A 22,290-nucleotide genomic window follows, 5' to 3' on the forward strand; every position below is an offset into this window, starting at 1 on the left:
GGCACTGGTATCTTTACGCCCACCTTTACAGTGCATTAGATTCAGCCGGCCTTTGCCGACATATGTATATATAGACTGCGAGCAAAGCGAGATTGTTAGAGTGTTTCCTTTAAAGTACAGCGTACAGTGTTTCCTTTAAAGTACAGTGTACCGTACTGTGCGAGCATGTGTCTTCATCTGGACCAAGGTCTCCACTTCGATGGCCGCATTTTCTGGGGCCTTGGCTTTCACTCGGACGTATACGGACGTCAAAGAGCGCTTTTCTATATCGTTGCTTCTTTCTCGCTACACATTGAAACTGCTGGCGTCGCGCGGCGCTTCAACTTTCCTCGTTCTCGAAGCGTCACGTACTGCGTTCGCTGCTTCATCCGCTAATGCGCGGGAGGCATCAACCGATCGATCGAATCTCGGTGGAGCCTACGACCTTACATACTTTCCCTTTTCCTATACACTTTCGCGCCACGTGACTTTTTCGAGGCCTCGCTACCTTGTCCCCGACCTTGTTACTCGACGTTCGCGAGATATTGGCTCCTCTTCGCTGTAACGGGAAATTCCTTGTTCGGCGTTCTTGCATTCAGTCAGAGTCGTCAGAGCCCTGTGCGCTGAAGCATCACCGTGTGTGCTTTTATCGTAAGCTGGGGATGGCTATAATGACCATCAGGGCTGGAGAGATAGTTATCTTTCTTTTCTTTTTGTTTCTTATCTTTCAGCCATTAGGTAACGTTTTAATGAGGTCTTTCGCGTTCTTTAGCCTTTACGGCACGTCGAGATGGTGTCCTTTGCTGTCGTGTGACGTTCGTGCGATTGCGTCACAGTGCCTTCCGGTTGACACGTTGTGCCTGGATGTCGCGAGTCGTCAATCGTCGGTGGAGCTTGAGCGACGAAATCTTCTGTCATCAACTTGACGATCGCCGTCACCGCTGTACTATCACATTGTTGTCAACAGTGATCAACAGCTAGCGGACGAACACGGAAAGCTCCAAGCTACAGAGGCAACGTTAACACAAAGGAACTTTTCTTCTTCAGGGCCTTGTCTACATTCCCTTGACAACGACTCCCTTTGTCAAAGTTTTGACTCCAAGCCGAGGCTCCTCTTGTTTTATGCGAAGCATATTACGAGGGCTCAACCCAGCTCCTCAGGCGCGGCGGTGTCGCCTTGAAACCACGTGACACCGTGACGTCACGACAGAGGAGAAGTGGCTTTGGCTCAACTCTAGCAAGATGGGCTGGGTGGGAATCGAACCAGGGTCTCCGGAGTGTGAGGCGGAGACGCTACCACTGAGCCACGAGTACGATGCTTCAAAGCGGTACAAAAGCGCCTCTAGTGAATGCGGTGTTGCCTTAGAAACGAGCTGTTTCTAAGGCTCAGGCATGCGTCGCTTGCTCAGGCGCACATTTCGTTGCCGCGCCGAACGCTGCGTTGCTCGACGCTCACCGCGTCCAATGCGGGGCGTCCAAGGCTAAGCAGAGTAACGCATGAGTTGTTTCTTCGTCTAGCCGAACCAAATATAGCCAAGCAACAGCAGTTCACCAAGCTAAACAGTGGTTCAACAACTAAAATAAAGGCTAGTATGCTTCGCATCCTGGGCTTAACCTTACCTAAGCCACAGCCATTTTTTCCACACTTCAGCGGTCGAAATGACCGCGTTCTTTCTAACACGTTGACAACGGTACCCATAGTGCTTCGTCGGAATCGTCCGTCAATTGACGTAGCAAGCAGAGGATTTCTGCGCAGGCATGTTATACGTCGCTTGTCCGTTTCTTTTTTTTATTCAGCACGAGATGGCTCTTGCAGGTGCAAAGCTAACGGGTGACATCTCCAAGTGACGCTTGATTTTTCCGTGCAAGGACATTCGTATATTATTTTCTGGTAAATGTCATTTTTGCAAGATATACAGAGTGATGCTGAATTCGACGAGCAGCCGGATACATCTTGTCTAAGGTTCCTGGCGTGCTCGATCATCTGCGATATCTAGTTCTGGGCAAGAAGTATGATGTTCACAGTTATCATATAAACACACAAATTGTGCGTACTCAAACAGACACACTAGAAGCCTTATCGAGGCCTATAGATTTCCGCAAAGGCAGAGATGTAGCCTGCGAGCGGTGCCACTTATATCTTGCTCGAATTACTCAAGGGAAACGAGGGCATCAACTAAAAAGTGTGTGCCAGTTCGAAATCAATAATTCGGCTCTCCGTCTCGGCAGGCTTTCGATCAGCGGCACAGATTGGTTCGATCGCGGCTTGTTTTGAAACGGCCCGTCCACGTTTGGCACCCCGATGTCGAAACGCGTGCGCCGCCTTCTCAGTGCGAGCACTAGGAACCAGGAATAGCGAAGACACGCACCCAGACGAAAAAAAAATAAATTTGGAAGCGAGACCGCCAGCCTAGAACTGCAAGTACAACGCGTATCCGCCTCGCAAAATACGCGAGGTTGTTTGTTGCGTTCGGAGATCTGCACGAACGCCTTTTCTTAAAACACGCGTCGACTGGCGCGCCGTAGAGAAGGAGACTGCTACGAGCGCACGGCGTAACTGGGACACCACGGGGAAAGGTAGCAGCCACAGTAACAGCAGCAGCAACAACAACAAGCAGGCCTCGAGAGATTACGTCGCCGAAGCGGCTATAGCTAGACAGGACGAGAGGGAGTCAATCCCAACGAGAAGGTTCACTATGTTTCTCTCTTTGCTCTCTTGATTCTTTGTGGCCAAGTCGTTCCTTCATCGTCTCTCTCTCTCTCCTTCTCGCTCTCTGTCTCTCCGAAAGCGTTGCTCTTAGATAACGCCAGGACGTTAGACGAGAGTCGGTGCTTTGGGAATAGAATGGCGGCATCATTCACTGGGGATGTGTCTTTATTTCTTCCTTCCTTTAACGTTTCTTTTCTACTTGTTTTTTTTTCTTTCGAGGGACCGAGTCGCGAAGTTTCGGCTCACGTACACAACCACGTGGGCGACGAGAACTGGTTCGAAGGGTTCGACGACGATGCCGCGCCTCAATATTGTTCCCAAAGGGCTCGGTATTATAGGTCCCGTAAGAGAGGGGGGGGGGGCACTCGTTGAAATTGCTGGCAGCACGCAGACGGGTCGCCGTGCTATACTTACGGGGACGAAACACCGCTGCGGACAATGGCTTCATCTTCGGCACGCCGCCTTAACGATGTGATCACAACTCTCGCTTGATGCAAGCGTGTAAACTACAACGCTGCTTCGGCGACGATAATCGATCAACTCTGTCGGGAATATGGGGCACTTCCGAACGGCGCGTTGCTGTACAGATATAGCTGTGCTAGATGCGGTTGCTCTGAAACTATACAGCGTGCTTCGTCATAACGTTCTGGCTTCCGAAAAACGTATGGGCTTTTCAGACGGCGGGCTAATCAAAGAAACCATCGGTTAGAGGCTCTCTATACTGGCGTTTGCTGGGTGCCTGTAGTACATTGAGGTGCTACAGGCCGTAAAAGATATGTGCGTACAGCACGTACCTATATAGCTCTCTTCAGAGGGTTTCAATCATGCCGAAGCTCTGCTTTAATTTTTTAGACACGCTCGCGTGCCTTGTGGAAGAGAGGCGAGGTGGTTGACTGACGCGGCACCATTGAGCAACAAAATGAAACTCGCCGTGATCGGTCCTAAAGAGCACTAGAGATGGCTAATGTGACTGAAAAAAAAAAAACACGCGTCCATTGAAGTTTCTTGTCTTTGCTTGCGGCTATAGTGCGGGCCAAGATCTGACTTTGCTTTCGGGCTAAGAAGGTGGCGCTTTATGGTTAAGTGTTGTTTGCCACGGATCACGCGACACCCGGCAATCCCACAAGTTGTTGGCCAGACCCCGCGTCCACGTTTTGAAACTTGAGGCTCCTGGGAGAGTTTGACGATGACACGTGGTATGATTGAAGACCTATGAAAAATGCGCCGAAGTTGATGACGATCGGGCTGCCAAATCACGCGAGAGATACAAGCAATTAGCTTGTGTCTCTTCGCGGAGCGCTCGTAGTCGATCGATCGCCTAAATTCGCCAGTCCCTGCGTCCACGTTTTGAAACTCGAGGCTCATGGGAGAGTTTGATGGTGACACGTGGTATGATTGAAGACCCATGAAATATATGTCGAAGTTGATGATGATCGGGCTGCCAGATCACTGCAATTAGCTTGTGTCTCTTCGCGGAGCGCTCGTAGTAGATCGATCACCTAAACGCTGAGCCCGACGGCTCTTAACACAACGTTATACACGGGTATCCTCATTCGCCTAGCGCAATAGAACAAAGAACGAAGGGGGTGTTTCACTTCGTCCGCAGCGCAGACCGCACTGTTCCGAGCGTTCTCTCCCTCCCTGCTCCGCGCAGCAGTGTGAGACACGACACACGACTCGCGGGTCAAGGGTCGCAACCCCCCCCCCCCTCCTCCTCCACCTCCTCCGTGTTTCGTCGTGTCGGCGCACGCGCATCTCCTGTCGTCATTATTCTTACACGCCGGCACCTGTCGGGCGTCGCCTCGTGACCCGCGCCTGTGTTCAATGCGGCCCGGGCTTGCATGGACGAATGCGCAACGAAGCGGGCGCGGCTGTGCCCCCACCACCACGAAGGTCTCGAACCCCCCGAGCGGTGAAGCGCTATAAGCAGACAGAGCCTACATTTCCCAATACCACACCACACCGTCAGCTGGCCAAACCTGAAAGCGGATTACGTCTCCCAAGCATACGTGTGCGGCAAAGCGCGGCCGAGGCCGAGCACGAGTCATTCACACATGCCAGCACGTGCCCTCCGATCTCGCTGTGTGACTTTCCGCGATGCTCACGACTGGGCTCCACTCGTCAAAGTCCCTCTACCCGGGGCATACCGGCTGGCACGCTTGCATGGAGGTTCTAAATATATTTGACTGCCCTCGTCTCGAACCGGTAAGAAGAACGAGCGCGCCACGTTTATGCATATGCTATGCGACGCGTCTTGACGCGTCTTGACGCGTTTAGACCACTGCCGCTTTCACTCCTCTCGCACGTTTCGTGGTTAAGTTGTCGGTAGCCGCTTGGTTGTGCGCCAGCGATTTCGGCTCCGAAAAGCGGGCATGGTGACGCTGCAAAAATTGAAACGAGAACCGTACGACATGCACGTCCACCGGAAGCATTGAAGCATTAACCGGTCAGTCGCCCAGATAAGCAAGGGACGTTCACTGGTGCTCTTTGGCCATATCTGCCACTAAATCTGGCCCTTGTGCCACTAAACAGCACATATTCATTCATTCAGGGGACGTTCACAGTAACAATGTAAAACAAACTCATGCACATCGAACGCACATGTTGGAATCTCTGCGAAAAGGAGCTTAAGCAAAGTCCTTAATTAAATGCATTACAGCTAAAGGCACGGTGCGTATAATTTAGTCATGACAGGCACAGAAAAGTGTGACACGTATCAAGCAACATTTAGGGACTGTATATCTCGTGTGTCACAGTGGGACATAGCCATTCTGTAGGACCGGCGAAGAACGGTCAAACCCCCAATGGCACCTAGCGAATGGCTAAATCAAGGAAAATAATGTGAATCAAAGAATCCGTTAGAATATAATTCATCATTCTATTAACAGATCGGTACGTTTTAGAGATGCCTGTGGGCCTAAATTATATGTGCAGGTTTTATGCAGAAGCAGAGACGAGTGACATTGATATAAAATGAAAATGTAAAAGCTCGACCATGCTAGGCACATTGACTTTGACACTAATACTCCATCTCTAATCCTGCCCCTTCCTCCCCCCCCCAAAGAAAAAGAAAAAGAAAAAAAGGACAACCTCAAGCCCTGAATTTTTTTTTTATATATCGAATAATAAGTTTCCTCTCTAAATTATGACCGAACCATGTCATCTCATCAATTATCATTAAAGCGTTTATCTCTCTCTCAATATCTCGTAAATAATGTCTTCTCTCTCTCTGTTCTTCATTTTTCACTAACCGTCAAGTTTTAACAAGTATAGCTACCCTCATCGTCTTGAATATACTTACTTTGCTGCCGACCTGTGCCTTTATTTTTTTTTCTGTTCTTCTGCCCGCCTTCCATACTCGTGCTCTTCAGCCCCTTCGTCCCATTCCCCGCAGAGTAGCGGGTTGGCGAACGTGCGCTGGCTAACCACTCTTTTTTTTTTAAAATCAGGGGCTTTCTCTCTGCAGAGAGAGAGATGTGAAGGATGAAAGAGAAAGTCAAGTACAGATAGGCGAAATGCTTGACATTGATAGATGTAAAACTTGATTAGCTCAGGAAGGCTAGGTATACATTTTTATCCGCTCCGTTTCCTAAGTAATGTAAATCATCATCATCATCATAATAATCATCTCAGATACATGCTTGTAGGCTACAGCACGCTATACATTCAGCAAATTTCTCCAGCTGGACAGTTCTTGACGAGAAGTGGCTGTAATGGATGCTCAACATCGCCAACTCTGTATGCCAGCTGCTCAGCGAAATTTTTCGCTTTCGTCAGCCAACTCGCAACGAGGACCAGAAGACTGGTTGCTCCATTGTCTGCCTCTTTATCGCCTTCTGGCATCCTCCCTTCTCTTGAACACGCAGCCAGATCTCGTACATATATATATCCCGATTGGCTGAGGCAAACCCCAGCGTTCGTCGCCCTGCACGCAGTTGGTATACAGAGTGTATATAGACGTTTGTTGCTCACTCACTTGCCGTATGGGTGTATGTATGGATGCATGGATGGATGGATACAACTTTATTGTACTTAGAATATATGCGCACAAATTTAGCCGTTCGTGACGTGCTTCCTCCCACCGCCAATACGTTTACAAACGTGCGAACACGGTGTGTTAAGAATTGGTAGCGACCGTCGCGCGTTTCTAGCTGCAACCATGGTTGGGGGCCCGGCGACGCACGAAGAGGGAGCCGGCGAACGGACGAGGGGGCGCCCCGCTGGGCTGGTGTCCCGACCGGCGCCTCGACCCGCAACCTGATCCGTGCCCCGCGTTTTCGGCGGACCTCCTGCTGGGCGCAAATGTCCGGCGCTTCCGAGAAGGACGAAGGCGTCAGTGCGGCCAACGGACAACTTGGATTTTGTATTTTCTTTTCTCTACTTTTCTAGTCACTGCGATGTCTTTTGTAAAATAAACGTTCAGTCTTGAAGCGAACCCCGACGAGTGAGAATCGTTCCTTCGAGGCTCCTGCGTGCGCGGCCGCTGTATACGCCACCGCCCGAAAGAGTCTCGCGCAGCAGCAGTTCAGTTTTTTGTAGTCGCACTCGCGAAGTGACCTCCACAGAGCGTTGGTCGTAGCCCTTTAATTATTCTACCTTTTCTGGTGCCGAAACCCGGGAGTGCTACATCTGGAATAACTTCGCCTGCATCATGGAGCGACTACAAAGGAAGCAAGCGGCCCTGCGACAAGCCATCGACACTACCATCGCAGCGGCCAGCACTTTACTTCAAGCGACAGAAGCATCAACCGGTGAGCTTGAAGAACATTTGGACATCCTTCTTGAACAAGCTGAAGAGCTTAAAGCAGTCAACGACGCTATAGAAAAGAAAGTGGACCTACAGGAGCTCGACCTCGTATTAACAGAGTGCGCTGCGTACAACTTGAGAATTTGCAACTTGAAAACAAGGATAAGAAGGGCCCTGAGAGGTGGAGCTGCGAGCGAAACAAGGTCAAGTACACCATCAGAAACAGGAAATAGCTCTGACCACGTCGCACAGTCAGGTTCCGTCCAGCATGCAGTTACGACGACTCTTCAACTACCGTCGACAATGACAAGACTTCCGAAGCTAGAGATCGCCAAATTCGACGGAAACCTGCGCTCATGGCACAGATTCTGGAATCAGTTCGAGTCTACCATCCACAAGAATCCAGCTCTACATCCAATTGACAAGTTTCAGTACTTGACGAGCTATCTCACCGGCAAAGCAGCAGCCGCTATCGACGGGCTACCACTCAGTGACCGAAATTATGAAACTGCAGTGAAGACATTGATCGAAAGATTCGGGAAGGACGACGTTATCATTGAAGAACATATGTCGAGGTTGCTCAACATCCGACCTGTCCATAACATCCTCGACACCGAGAGGCTGCGGACCCTTTATGATGAGGTACAGACGGGGGTTCGGAGTCTCGAGGCATTGGGTGTGGCGTCGAGCACTTATGGGGTGCTTTTATTGACAGTCCTACGGAAGAACATCCCGAATGAGCTTTGCCTCGGCTACTGCAGACAAAAGACAAAATCTGCAGTCGCGCCAGGAGATGATCTTCAAAATTTCCTCAGTTTCCTCAAGTCCGAAGTAGAAAGTCGAGAAAGGGCCGAATATGGAACCCGTCAACAGCTGAGCACCGACAGGCTGAGTCGCCCGATCCGCAAGGATATTCCTGAAAAGAAGGCGTCCGCGTCGGTTTTAACTGCCGTCATGAAGGCTGAAACACAGTGCAAATTAAGCGAAGCGAGCAGCCACTCGACCGCCGACTGTGAAGTTGATTTGACTGCGGATCAGAAGAGGACAATTGTGCAGCGGGAAAGACTCTGCTTTAGATGCGCCAAGGCAGGTCATCGAGCATGCGAATGCCGCACCGCAAGATGGCTTAAATGTAAGAGATGTTCCGGCCGGCACGTTGCAGCCCTGTGTAACCTGAATCGACCACCAGCAACAGGAAAGTCCGAAGAGAAGACTGTACTCACTGAGACAATCGTACAGTCTTCGCTGCAAGTCGAAGGCACCAAGAAGAGAACCCGTGTCCTTCTGCAGACGGCTCAAGCGTGGGTTCAGGGTAGGGAGAAGCGAGCGATGGTCAGGCTGATGATTGACGGCGGAAGTCAGCGTACCTTTGTCAAGAAAGAGGTTTCACAGAAGATGGGACTGCGTGTGATGGGAGAGGAGACCCTGAAAATAATGACATTTGGAAACGAGAAGCCGTCTTCAGGAATGAAGTGCCGCCGAGTGGAGTTATGGCTGTGCAGTCGACACAACGAAAGAAAGATCCGCGTTGAAGCGCTTGAGATCCCGCAAATCTGCTGCGACATCGTGTCAGCACCTGAAGCTTCCACCGTCAACTACCTCGAAGAGCAAGGCCTCGAACTCGCCGACAGTACGCAAGATGGAGCAGAAATAGGGCTGCTGCTGGGATCCGATTACTACTGGGAGGTCACAACCGGTGGTGTCAGGCGCCTGGACAGCGGGCTCGTAGCCGTGGAGACCATTTTTGGCTGGACCCTGCAGGGGACAACGCACACCACAGAATCAACAGCAACGTACGTGTCCACTGTGGGAGTGTTGCGCGTGGCTGTCATCGGCGAGGAAGACCAAGACGACACTGCTGCTCAGCTTAAATCGTTTTGGCAGCTCGAGCACATTGGCATTGTCGACGAAGGAGAGGCCGACGTGGAAGACAACCAAGTTTTGCGGGAATTTCGGGAGAACGTCTCCAGGAACAACTGCAGATATCAAGTTTCCCTTCCCTGGAAAGAGAATGCTGCCGATTTGGCAGATAACAAAGCCACGGCTTTCAGTAGGCTCAGGTCGTTGACAACAAAATTGATGGGCAACAATGACCTTATGCGCGATTATGACCAGGCGGTTCGGAACTACGTGCTTGCTGGACACGCAGAAGAGGTCATCGGACTGGGTGAGTCCCCAAGAGGGCCCGTTTATTACATGCCTCACCGCGGCGTGGCCCGTCCATGCAGTCAGACCACAAGATTAAGGGTCGTCCTCAATGCGCCATCTAAAGCTCGGGGGAAACTGTCTCTAAATGACGTCCTGTTCACCGGGCCTAATCTGAACCCAAATCTGTCGGATATTTTAACTCGATTTCGAGTACACAATGTGGCGATCATGTCCGACATCGAGAAGGCCTTCTTGCAGATTGAGCTTAAAAAGGATGACCGGGACGCCCTTCGTTTCCTCTGGTATGAAAGTACTCCAAAACAGGGACGAGCTCTCCCTCCAATCAGAGAGTACCGGATGACGAGGGTCCCGTTCGGCGCAACATCCAGTCCGTTCCTTCTCGCCGCGACACTAAAGCACCATCTAGAGTACACAAAGGATAGTTTTCCGGAGACAACAAGCATGCTAAACAACGACGTGTATGTGGATGACTTGGTCACAGGTGCCGATACTCTAGAGGACGCTAGGCGCATATGCAAAGAGGCGGAACATATTCTTCAGATGGCAGGCATGAATTTGAGAAAATGGAAAACCAATGACCCAAACCTTGCAGCAGAATGGTCAGAAGAGTCAGGAGACGAACACGGAATTTCAGCACATATCGTAACTAAGATCCTTGGCGTTGAGTGGAGACCGACTACCGATGAATTCACGTTTGAAATGAGTTCCCTGATTGACTTTCTAAAACAGCGTCAGGACACAAAAAGATTCCTTCTACAAGCGACGGCTCGCATATTTGACCCATTTGGATTCCTTGCGCCCATCACTATCACGACTAAGATTATGTTTCAGAGCCTATGGGAACGAGGTGCTCAATGGGATGACACACTTCCGTCAGACATCCTCGAAACGTGGAACAAGTGGTGTCAACAGCTTCCTGACTTAAGAAAACTTTCCGTTCCAAGAAAATCAGGGCTGCGAAAGGTCCTCGGAAGAAGTGCCTTGCATTATGACAGCTTGACCACCGTCCTCACTCAGATCGAGGCGGTTGTGAACTCCCGCCCGCTCACGTTCCTTCACTCGGACGCGGGGGAGCTCCTGCCCCTAACGCCATCGCATTTCTTAATAGGGCGCCGAATGACAAGTTTGCCTAGCACTGGAGAAACGGTCTCCTGCGAATCTACGAAGGCTGCGCTCACCAAACGTTGGCAACACCGTATGACACTTGTCGATTCATTCTGGAGACGATGGAGGCAGGAATACCTACTAGGGCTTCGCTCTGCTTATGTTACCGCTCAGCGCAAAGAGAGAAGCATAAGGGAAGGGGACATTGTCCTACTCGGAGAAGAGAAGGTCCCGCGACAGATGTGGAAGCTGTGCCGGGTTGTCGAGACGTTTCCTGGAAGGGACGGCCGAGTTCGAGCATGCAAGATTTCTCTGCCGGACCGAAAGCTGCTGAGACGACCGGTCCAAGCCCTCTACCCGCTTGAACTAGGGGAGGAATGAGCCGACGCTCATTGCGGGGGAGGTTGTTAAGAATTGGTAGCGACCGTCGCGCGTTTCTAGCTGCAACCATGGTTGGGGGCCCGGCGACGCACGAAGAGGGAGCCGGCGAACGGACGAGGGGGCGCCCCGCTGGGCTGGTGTCCCGACCGGCGCCTCGACCCGCAACCTGATCCGTGCCCCGCGTTTTCGGCGGACCTCCTGCTGGGCGCAAATGTCCGGCGCTTCCGAGAAGGACGAAGGCGTCAGTGCGGCCAACGGACAACTTGGATTTTGTATTTTCTTTTCTCTACTTTTCTAGTCACTGCGATGTCTTTTGTAAAATAAACGTTCAGTCTTGAAGCGAACCCCGACGAGTGAGAATCGTTCCTTCGAGGCTCCTGCGTGCGCGGCCGCTGTATACGCCGCCGCCCGGAAACAGCCTCACGCAGCAGCAGTTCAGTTTTTTTGTAGTCGCACTCGCGAAGTGACCTCCACAGAGCGTTGGTCGTAGCCCTTTAATTATTCTACACGGTGCGCCTGCGAGGCACCGATAGTTACTCCGAGCTCAAGCAGAATCTTGGTTTGAGCCGTACGTAGTTGGTGTTGTCATACTTCAGGATCGACGGACGGCGCAGAACAGACAGGAATCGGTCTAGAAACGCATACGACATATGACGTCCGTCCCGCGGTATGTGCTCCTGGGTGCGAATCTTGTTTTGCGCAGTTTTATTTTTCCTCCGAGCTGATGCAGGCAGCTGACATCGTACCTGCAGAGTCTAGAGAGTGCTGGTTCTAGTTCGGCTCCGTTGCTGTAAAATGTGTTTTTGTGTGTGTCTTGTGTGTTTTGAGCGCGCGTATCGGCAGAGCCGTGTAGTATTGTCTGGCGTAACTGCGGCGAGGAGCGGACGAGAATTCTCGAGAATCAAACTGTAAATCTATCTTTGACGACGTCCGGTCAGCATTTCGCGCTCAACAGCGCGGAATGATTGTGCACTGCTCCGTAGCGACCGGGTGGTAGCAGCGCGCCAGGGTTACTCCCGGTGAAGTGGCGATGAATCGCCGTCGCACTCCGCAGCTGTCAGGGCAATCGCACTGACGCCGAGTGGGCCGCTCTGGGGTTCCACTTGATTTGGGAGCCTTAAAAGGAAGCCTTCCGCGGCGCGTAGGTGTAATTATTTTATTCTGCCTCCTCCTCCGCGCGGTTGTGTCAGTACGATAGCCCTTGATAGCAGCGCGGCTACTCTGGCGTGTCCGAGGCGATTTCACGGTACAGGAAGCGCAAATGTATCGTGGAACACCCGGGCGCCCCCCTCTGCTCGCTTTTTCCTCGACTCTGCCTTTTACCAGGACGGCTCAGAGAGACGCCTGTGCGTTCCATAGCTGCGCTATGAAATAGGTACTCCACAAACGTACGCACTCTATATCTACGCGGGCCGGCGTGTTGGTTTTGTTCCTATAGAAGGGCTTGACGTACTCACCTTTCCGTCCATACAAATGCACTGTTGGTGAGGATCGGACAGAACTGGGGATCCGTATCTTAGGTCACTTCCTTTTAATGTTTTTTTCTTTTTTTATGAGTGCGAAGATGTTGTTGGTGTAATAGTTCTGCGGAAGCCTACGAGGTGGAGAGAAGTAATTAATAGAGGGAGAATGAGACATCCACCCAATCGTAGCAATTTCTACAAAGGAAACCCATACGGATTTCTCGAAAGACAAGCTCCGCAGTTGAAGAAAAATTCGTCCTGATCCGGGACTCGAGCCCAGGACTACCGTTAGTCGTTTGTTGCTGTTCTTGGTGTGTTCCTGCTCTCCTCCAACCCTCGCCGCTGTCGTTCAGAGTTTATGTAGCTCTGCTACGAGATTTAGCTGGGGCCCAACTACAGATGCCGCCTATTCAAGTATGTGTAAAACTCAGAAACGCTTTTCTGAGATAGCCACTCGGCCGAACTTAAATAAATCTGTTGCATGTGAGAGAGAAGGCGTAGTGACTGTTGGAAGCGAAAATTCAATTAAGGGCCTGAATTTTTTTAATGGAATCTTAAAAAATTGCCGGGTTCGAAAAAACTAGAAGCACGAAGTTTACAAATTCATAGCTCTGCACATAAAACAGAGATCGCAGTTCTCTGAACTTCATTCATTAGGGCATCCAAAGCGGACAAATTTGTAATGTCAATTTATATCATATACGTGAATCTGTTGCATTGTTTACAAGGGTATTGCAAAAGTTTTGCCGACAAATTAGTGGTCTATTTGAAAGCCATATATAATATATCGATTTTATCCGCTCGGGGCCTCTCCTCAAATCCACGCATTAATCTTTCTTGTCCGCTTCAGATGTACTATCAGGTGCCATTTACGGAATTGTGATATCGCCCCTCGCGAGACCCGCGCCGGTCGACGAGAGAGAGGGTGAAACTTTGACGTACTAACCCGTTCGGCTCCAGGAGCTTTCTGTCCTGGAATAAAGGCACGTCCGCGCTAGAGGCAAACGTACCGTAACGGCGAACCGGCCTCCAGTGCCGTAGAACGTCTGTCGCGCCAGAAGTATTCAAAGCAGACGGCAAATCAACGACCGCGAAGATGTGCGCCACCGCCAGCGGCGTTGCAAACGCAGGCTGAGCTTCTGTTCCAAGCAAAAATAATTTCCTCTAGATAAAGTGATGCGCACATAGTACAGTTTATCAAAAGCGATGTCCACTGTCAAACGTTAAAAAACGAACGAGAGCTCCGATACTTGTCGAGCTCGGCTGCAGTGCACCGATGGCAGACGACCGGCTCGTCTGCGCTCGCATCGCAGCCGACGGCGCCGCTCATATTAGCGCATTTTCTTCTTTGTGTATTGTTATTTCGAAGGGCGGCAACAACTGCAAGAAAAATATTGCAGGTTGTAAGCGTCGGTGATTCATTCCGAAGCGCCGTCAGTTTTCAGCTCTGAAGTCAACCGGAGAAGACGTATATAGCGACGATACCGTCGCCGCCGAGCGATCTGCTGCGGTGAGGCTGCCGTAGGTGCCAGAGTGACCGCTCCTCAATCGCATATTGGCCACTTCGCTCTACGGATGCCGTACAAATGGGTCCCGGTGCCATCCCGTCTACGGCAAGGAGCTGTCGCCGTTCGCGAGCAAAACCACCGTCGAACGGCGGCCCGCGAACGGAGTGCGGCAAGTTGCCGTGCCGGTAACGTGGACCGGCCTTTAAGAGTCACTTTTCCCACAGTGAGGCGCGCGCTGACGCTGACGTCTGGTTAGAGCTTTGGACTCAAGCGCAATTAGACGCGGAAAGCGAAATGACGGGCAGGGTCTCACGGTCCGATAATTGGCGCCACCTCTTGTGAAGACGGCAAGAGTCTCGGGTTTCTCGAGTCGCTCTTCTGTTTGACGATGGGAGAAAGGTCCTAGACTGTGCACTACGAACTCATTGTAAATGTCAGTATACGAAGCTACCAGCCGCCGTTCGCAAACTCAGGCCTTTGTTACCAGTTGAAAAGCCACAACGGAACTTTTTTTTGTGTGTGTGTGTGTGTGAAGGGCAATCAAGTGACCTACGGGAGACCTCCATTGTGGAGATTGTTAAGGGGTAGTAGCATGCATTCCTTTTCGGACTTCGTGCAGGGTCAGACTGCGCAGTTCACTAGACGTGCCTGTAGTGAAACTGAAATGCGTGTTTTGTTTTGTATAAGAGCAAAGAGAGAGAGAGAGAGAGAGTTTAGATTGAAGCCTTGTGGTCGGCAACTTCGTTCATCATGTGTATATGTCACGGGAGAAGACGCGAGCGTGTTTTTGCTTTGCTTTGCTTTAAGCTTGTCTGTTTTCGGCAGTCATGCTGTTTGGCACAGGAACCAGAACGTTGCTGACGGGACGACGATCTATGCAGTCAAGCATAAGATGGAAGTCACTGAAATTAAGTTAGGTCGGTGGATTTAACGTTACGAAGCTGGAAAGTTGGTAATAAGGTACGGGGGCTCCGGTGGTTCTCGATGTAAAGCACAAAGGCTTAACATTTCCCCGCCACTGAAATGCGGCAGGCAATTTAACCAGCGATGTCCCGCTAAGCAACACAACACCACGAGCAGGAAAACACAGCGGAGGTCCTCAAGAAACTCGAAAGGAGAAATGATTCACCCGTAGGGACACATAGAGCAGTAACATATACGTATATATGTACAGCTCTTTTCAGTGATTACAACGTATAACGCGCCTTATTCGATATGTATGAATAGAACAGTAAATGGCGTTGCCCTACGCACACTCACAACTGTCAATTGTAGAAAGTGTGGTTTCATGTAATGCTAACAGAGCGCGCTGCAAACCTGTTACGGTCAGTAAATAGGTGAGAAAAGGTTTTACGTAGAGGCTCGTAAGAGTTCCGAAACATTTTATTTTCGCGCGAAAAGTGATCGTGTGGCATTTGCTGGTACAATCTCAGCCGCACTCACACGGTTTGTTGTCTTAATTAAAATTTAATTAAATTATGGGGTTTTACGTGCCAAAACTACTTTCTGATTATGAGGCACGCCGTAGTGGAGGACTCCGGAAATTTCGACCACCTGGGGTTCTTTAACGTGCACCTAAATCTAAGTACACGGGTGTTTTCGCATTTCGCCCCCATCGAAATGCGGCCGCCGTGGCCGGGATTCGATCCCGCGACCTCGTGCTCAGCAGCCTAACACCATAGCCACTGAGCAACCACGGCGGGTGGTTTGTTGTCTTAGAAGCCTGGGCTACGAAGCCACAGGGCCTTGAAAAGCCTTTGGAATTCCGGAATTTTGTTCTTGTCGCCATTCTGTATCACCGCCCTCTCATTCGGAGATGGTTTTACACGCACCTTCGCAGAGCTGTGTGTGTCCCTTTGTGTCTTCTCTTGTCCCGTCTTTGAATCGCGCTACCATACTCCCCTTGAAGATGCATTACCAACGAGCCCACATTGCAACCCTCGTGAGCGTTATGAGGCCGTAGCTTCCGGTCCCGTGTTCTGTTCCAGCTACTATGCCAAAAAAAAAAGAAGTACTTTCATGTGTTCTCGACGCACGAGACTCCCATTCCTGCGTTTTCAAACAAAATAAACGCGTATCATGCTTCAAGCAGAAATATTTATAATTTTAATCGTAGTATAAGACTAAATTGATGTATCAACTTGTGTTGAGGTCAGGAGAGAAACTGTTGAACATCGGTGAGCTTCTGTCTTACCGTACGACTCAGGTTCGCCACTCTCTTGACCGCTATATATATATATATATATATATATATATATATATATATATATATATATATATATATATATATATATATATACACACACACACACACCGAAAAGAAGGGGATTCGAGGGGGCTACGATTTTGGCTAGTCATAACCATATGAACTTAGCAGATGATGAAACCAAGGCAAGCATAGGGGAGTATGTGTAGTTTCTTTTTTTTAATTGAAGTGTATATAGAAATGATAAGCTAAAGAGAAATGAAAGTGAACTTGGGGTTTAAGGCAACACTCGTGCTATCAGATACGCCTCATAGTGAAGGTCTCCGGATTAATGTTGACTTTAATACTCAATACTGCGAGAAGATACCGAAAGCTTTCTATAGTGTCTCTGTTTTGTGGACAGCGAAATGGTCCTGGGCAACGTTTTTTCCCTTACATGAGAAAGTCGTATGTGTCGTATAGTCGTATGGAAAGTCGTATAGAAAGACGCCTTGGATTTCTTGGTTCAGTTTTCGAGCTCCAACTGAGCTCGGTAAGGATGCGAATACGGAAAATAACTTTACTATCTCCTTGTGTTCGTATTCTATATTGTACGCCCGAGGCGCCGGGAGAGGGTCTTTTGCTTTAAAGTCAACCACTTAATGCTCCTGCTCACGTACGACCTCTCGGTGAGCTGCTTCGTATGTTGTTTCTACGTTGTATTAAGGATCCGTGCTACGCAATCACTCTGTCGTATCACGACTTCTTGAAATGTATTTCTCGTATGTACTTCTTCCTCATTTAGCCGCACCGGCTAGAAAAAGAAAAGATCCTCATGATTTATACACGACCCTACGAGTTTGTTTAGCAAGGAATTCGAACGTAGGAAGTGCACTCAAGCGAAATAAATTTTCGTTAAAACTTTTGATCGCTGTGGCTTACATTTACATTACGGCAAGTTTTACACTACAGGACGTGCTTGTTTTTTTAATCGCGCGGCTTTTGCCACTTCAGTCACTAATGTGCCTCAACCTGCCCAGCTTATCGTGATTACGCTCGCAATTTAGCGTAAATCATGCCCTTCTCAGTGTTTTAACAAAGTTTTTCGCACAGCTTGTCTTGCCCTTTCCTTTGCCAATCTCTCTGCAACCCTTTTGGTGCTTCCTTTACCGAAACCCAGCCATGAATGCAGGAACTCGTAATAGCTGAATTCGGCGACACGTTTTTTTTTCGTACGGCCTTCAGTACAGCTCTACATGCACAACAGAGCGCAGTTTTTTCCTTAAAGGTTCTTGGCGTTTACAGAAGCTTCAGGGCTATCACGGCGCGGACTCACTTTCTGGATGCACGCCGGAGGCCTTCTTTATTTCGTGGCAGGACCTCGAAAAAAAAAAAGAAAAGAGAGAACCTGCACGAGAAATTCGGAAAGCAAAAGTCGATGTCTATCGCTTTCCTGGCTGCCACAGTTCGGAACGAGGCGAGAGAGAGAGAGAGAGAGAGAGAGAGAGAGAGAGAAAAAGACGAAGGCGTCGAGGAAGACGACCACCGGCTGTCCCGCGGCCAGTCACTTTTTTTTTTATCATCATTCCAAATGAGACAGAAACGCGAGTAGGGAAACGATGTCGCCGTGTACGCAAACTTTGCGGAGAGAGCCGGGGGGAAACCTGAGACCTACACCCCGTTACCGCGGTCCTCCCTTCTAAGCTTCTTCACTTGTTCCGCGACTTCTCCACTCTCTTATAATAGCAGCTTCCTAGCCGACATTCGTGTTTGGTTTATTAGGCATCTCCCTCCCCCCCCCCCCCTCCTCCTGGCCCACCCCCATCGTTCGCGAGACACCCCTCTTGCCGCCATCCGCATTATCCTTTCGTCCTCTCGGCCGCTGGTGAGACTGTGCGTACACTCCATTATTTGCCTTGCCTGGCTCACTTAGCTCCGCCATCCTCCTCTACCTCATTCTACATGGAACGTGCCCGCGCTTCCCCGCCAAACGCGGGCGCTTGAAACGGCGCTGGTGCGCGCTTCGGTCGCCCCCTTTTTTTCGTCTCCGTATCGGCTTTGATCATCGGAGCGACTTGGTCCGTCTTCTCTCCTTTTCTTTCTTCTTTCTTTTTCTTCGCCCGCTCGCCTCGCCGAGGGCTTTCCTTACCCGCCATCTCGATCTCGCCGCCGCCGCCGCCTCCGACGACGACGACGACGACCAAGACACTTGCGTGGCTTCGCGTTCGGTTAGCCAGCTAGCTGTACGCGCGGCGGCGTTTTCTTCGGAGGCAGCCGGTCGCCGTAGTGGCTGGTGTGTGCAACGTGGTATTGCGACAGAACGTCGAAGTTGTACTTCGTCGAGGATTGCAGACTGCGTCTTCAGGTAATCTATCCCTCTTTGACATTTAGCGCGATTCAGCTTAAGCGATTTTCCCTTCTCACGTTGTCGGTTTGAGTTCGATCGTGTCGTGTCGGTGAATTTTGCGTTCATGTCCCTGTACTTCCGTAACTCTCGGGTGACGCCACAGCTCTTCGTTCGGCATGTCGTTCCGGGACGAAAGATTGACCACATACTGACGCCTTTGCCTGATCTGGTACATACAGCTGAAATTGGTTAATTTGTCATCGCTCAGGAAGACCTTCAAAAAAAAAAGAAGAAAAAGAAAGGAAACGAATGCATTAGAAAAAGGGTTCAGAATGGTGTGCGATGTTTTAAACCCTCTCTTTTATTTCCTGATTTGCGTTACCTGCATTCATTTAGCCCAATTCCTTGGACGCACGACAAATTTAATCCGAGTGTACTATCAATATTCGGACTGTGGCATGCATGGATGTCGTGTTAAAAAAAAATAGTGATTTCTGATTCATTCTGTGACGTACATGACAAAGAGTTTCGCTTGCCGAGTCTGCGTGCAGCTCTAGTTTATTTGAGAGACAAACTGTAGCTGTGAGGTACGGCTCGCCCTGACCTGTCCTTTCCGTCCAGCTTTTTCACATTATCGCGTGATCCAATATCATCCATCATCGTACTAAAGCCTTCTGACACTACTGTCATGTACGCTCGCTTTGTATACCCGTCATTCACGGTGTACACGTTTGTGTACACTACTTATTCTTGCTAGTTGTGTCCAGTCATGGCAAAAAGAACATCTAGGACATTGAGCCGCGTCGGGTAAATTTAACCCCATGCGTGTTCATTATGACCTGATTTCATTTTATTGTGTTGAGCATCGCTGTCCACGACTACTTTGGCGAAGGCTCGGTCGTATTGGACGCAGTGTTCGACGTGCGGCGTTCCGCTGGCAACGAAGGAATAATCATTTGTTTTCTTTCTCGTAATGTGATCGCAACCAATAACTGAGACGTTCGTTTGCGTTTAGTCTGGAATTCATTTATGTATATGAACACACACACGCACACGCACCCACAGACAATACTATGGGCGCTCACAAATCATTATCCTACTCGTACCACTTTGGTTTTCTTTCAAGGGAGTCGGCGCCACATCGTGTAAATTTATGTAAATTTGGCACATTTATGGACAGTCCATTATTATGCGTGACTGAAGGATTATCACAGAGCATTGACAGCAGAACCTGTATTCTGTCGAATTGGTGGTCTTTAACATTTTCTACCACTTAGTACATTCACCCTCAATTATACATATTACTGCTATAAATAGCATTCAGTTCTGCGTTCTTATCACTCGTCGTTTCTGCTCCTTTTATGCATCTCCTCGAGGTATTGCTTCCTTTTTACGATCTGATTGCAGGGCTTGTTTCATTTTCCTCTTGTAAACGGCAGCAATTTTACATCTCCACACCGCTCTCTTTTTATCTGGGCGAGTCGTCAGCGCTGGCCGTCTGTGTAAAGGAATTGCTCGAACTCAGTAGTAAACGGACCACCTGGCGAGGCGCACTTGCCTCTGTGAGAGTGCACGTCCATTATTGAAGCCCTGTGAGTTGACTTATGTCCTACTTTATATTTCTGCAAGTCCTTCGTTGCCTAAAAAGCTACTCTGAAGTCCGCTTCACGTTTGCGTAGTAGTGCGTTATAGCACTGTCTTGTGCGTAGACTTTGAAGAAGCGCTGCTAGTGCTTAGCTCCGAATGAAGGCGCGTTTAGTGTTGGTCAGGGACAGTAGCCTGAACCAAACGCTCTAGCTTACCCTTTACCGTGCGTGCTTGGGCTTGTTACCGTGTGTGCTGTGTACGTCCGTATAATGTATCAGTACGCGACTTCATGCATCACCGTTCTCATCTGGATTAACGTGCTGGACGTAGGAGAAAAGAAAATACGTTCGACATCCATTCAATAATGACTATCCCTACGTTGACGTCCACCTGATCACAATGTGCCTGTATCCCACGTCCCTTTAGTCTAACTTAGGTCGCCAACTTTAGTCCATTCAGTCTAACTTCAGAAGTTTCTGTTTCTTGGTGACTCAGTCTGTGACTTGTGCACCCACCACGCTTCTTCTGCAGGGTGCGCGATGTCGCGGGTTTTGGTTGCCGGCCCAAGAAGCCGCATTCTAGTGGTGGCAGTTTTGAAAACGCCTTCGTGCACACTTAGGCTTAGATGCACGTTAAACAACCCGAGGTGGTCTATCTTATTGCCGAGATACCTAGTGCTGCCATTCTTTTTTAGCCAATGTGTTGCTTTGGGGTATTCAGTGCCTCAGTAGACAAGAAGAAGCGTGTTCTCATCGCGTCAAACCTAACGTGGCTTGCACGAACTACCTTAATGTTCCTTGAGCTTACAACGTGCTTCATGTGGGTGCTGCCGCTTCATGAGAGAGAGGCATTCTTTCAAGTCTGCGATATTCTCGCGTAACGCAACTCGAGGTCAGAGCTGCTGGACATTGCGCGTAGGGGAGCGCCAGACGTGCGTTGGTTGATACGGAGACGCCGTTGATTTCTTCTTTCAAAGTATAGACTCGTTAACGAAACTTCGTGAAGATCTTTCTTCTGTATGTGTGTGTATGCCAGTGTATCTGCTGTTTCTGTGTTCATGTATTGACTGTGCATACCATAATTATCATCCAGCACCTCGTCTAGCCTGCCAAGTGATCAGCCAGGCTGACAATCTCCAGCTTCAAATTAAAGTCAGGCTTAGCGCACTCTCTCTTTCTCTCTCTTGTGTCGCAGCCACGCAGGGTCTGCGCAAACTCCATCATGGCTGCACGCCATCGTCGTTTGCGCACTGTGAAGCTCCTTGCGACATCGACCGTTATTCGTTAGAGTGTTCCGAATTTGGCAAAAACGTACAGTTTTAGCAGATGGACTCAGTGCACACAGAATGGCCCTGTACAAAAGCTCGAGGGACGTTTTGTTCCCGCGGGTACATTGGATGCTTAGGAGGGAGGCACTTCACTTCCTCCTCAACTTCTCGAACGCTGCAGGGTTGCACGAACGCTCGTGACAATGCGCGCGTGAACGTTCACCTGCTGGTGCCCGCACCATGAGTCTCCTTGTTCCTTGTTATCTTTCTTTCCGCCTTCCTCTTTCCCACGTGTAAGGTAGCCAACCGGGAGCCACCGCGGTTAACCCCCCTGCCTTTCCTTCTCGGTCTCTCCCAAAATTCCCTAAGCGATACAGCGTTCGGAATATGATCGGTGAGCCGTGTGGGCGAGCTAACAGGTCGAGAGGTGTAAGAACGGCTTGCATCCTATACTGCGCCCGCGCTTAACTCCTTCCTCGCCGCCGGCCTTTACCCCGGTGTATTATGACCGCCGTCAGACCCTGCCGCATTTGACAAGCGGCGCTCGGACGCAGCAGACGCCAGAGGTGTTTGCAACGCTACAGGTCTGCCTACAGCTAGCAACACTCTTCCTCGCCTCTCTGAGCCCCACAGTGTAAACTTCATTGTGGTCAATGCACTGCCATATAATAATAATAATAATAATAATAATAATAATAATAATAATAATAATAATAATAATAATAATAATAATAATAATAATAATAATAAGAATAATAATAATAATAATAACAATAATAATGCCTTTATTTTTCATCCCAAGGATGTGGGAGGGGGAGAGAAAAGCTGCATATCCAGCTTGAC

The 22,290-nt window shown here is 49.6% G+C and overlaps 1 protein-coding gene across 3 annotated transcripts in view; it reads left to right on the top strand.

The window, feature by feature from the left end:
* The window catches only part of LOC135897463 (microtubule-associated protein futsch-like), a 291,670-nt gene that overhangs the window by 248,443 nt on the left and 20,937 nt on the right, over positions 1 to 22,290 (top strand). The gene's annotated exons all lie outside the window — the stretch shown is intronic.

Source organism: Dermacentor albipictus, chromosome 2 (assembly GCF_038994185.2).
Source record: "Dermacentor albipictus isolate Rhodes 1998 colony chromosome 2, USDA_Dalb.pri_finalv2, whole genome shotgun sequence".
NCBI classification, from domain to species: Eukaryota; Metazoa; Arthropoda; class Arachnida; order Ixodida; family Ixodidae; genus Dermacentor; species Dermacentor albipictus.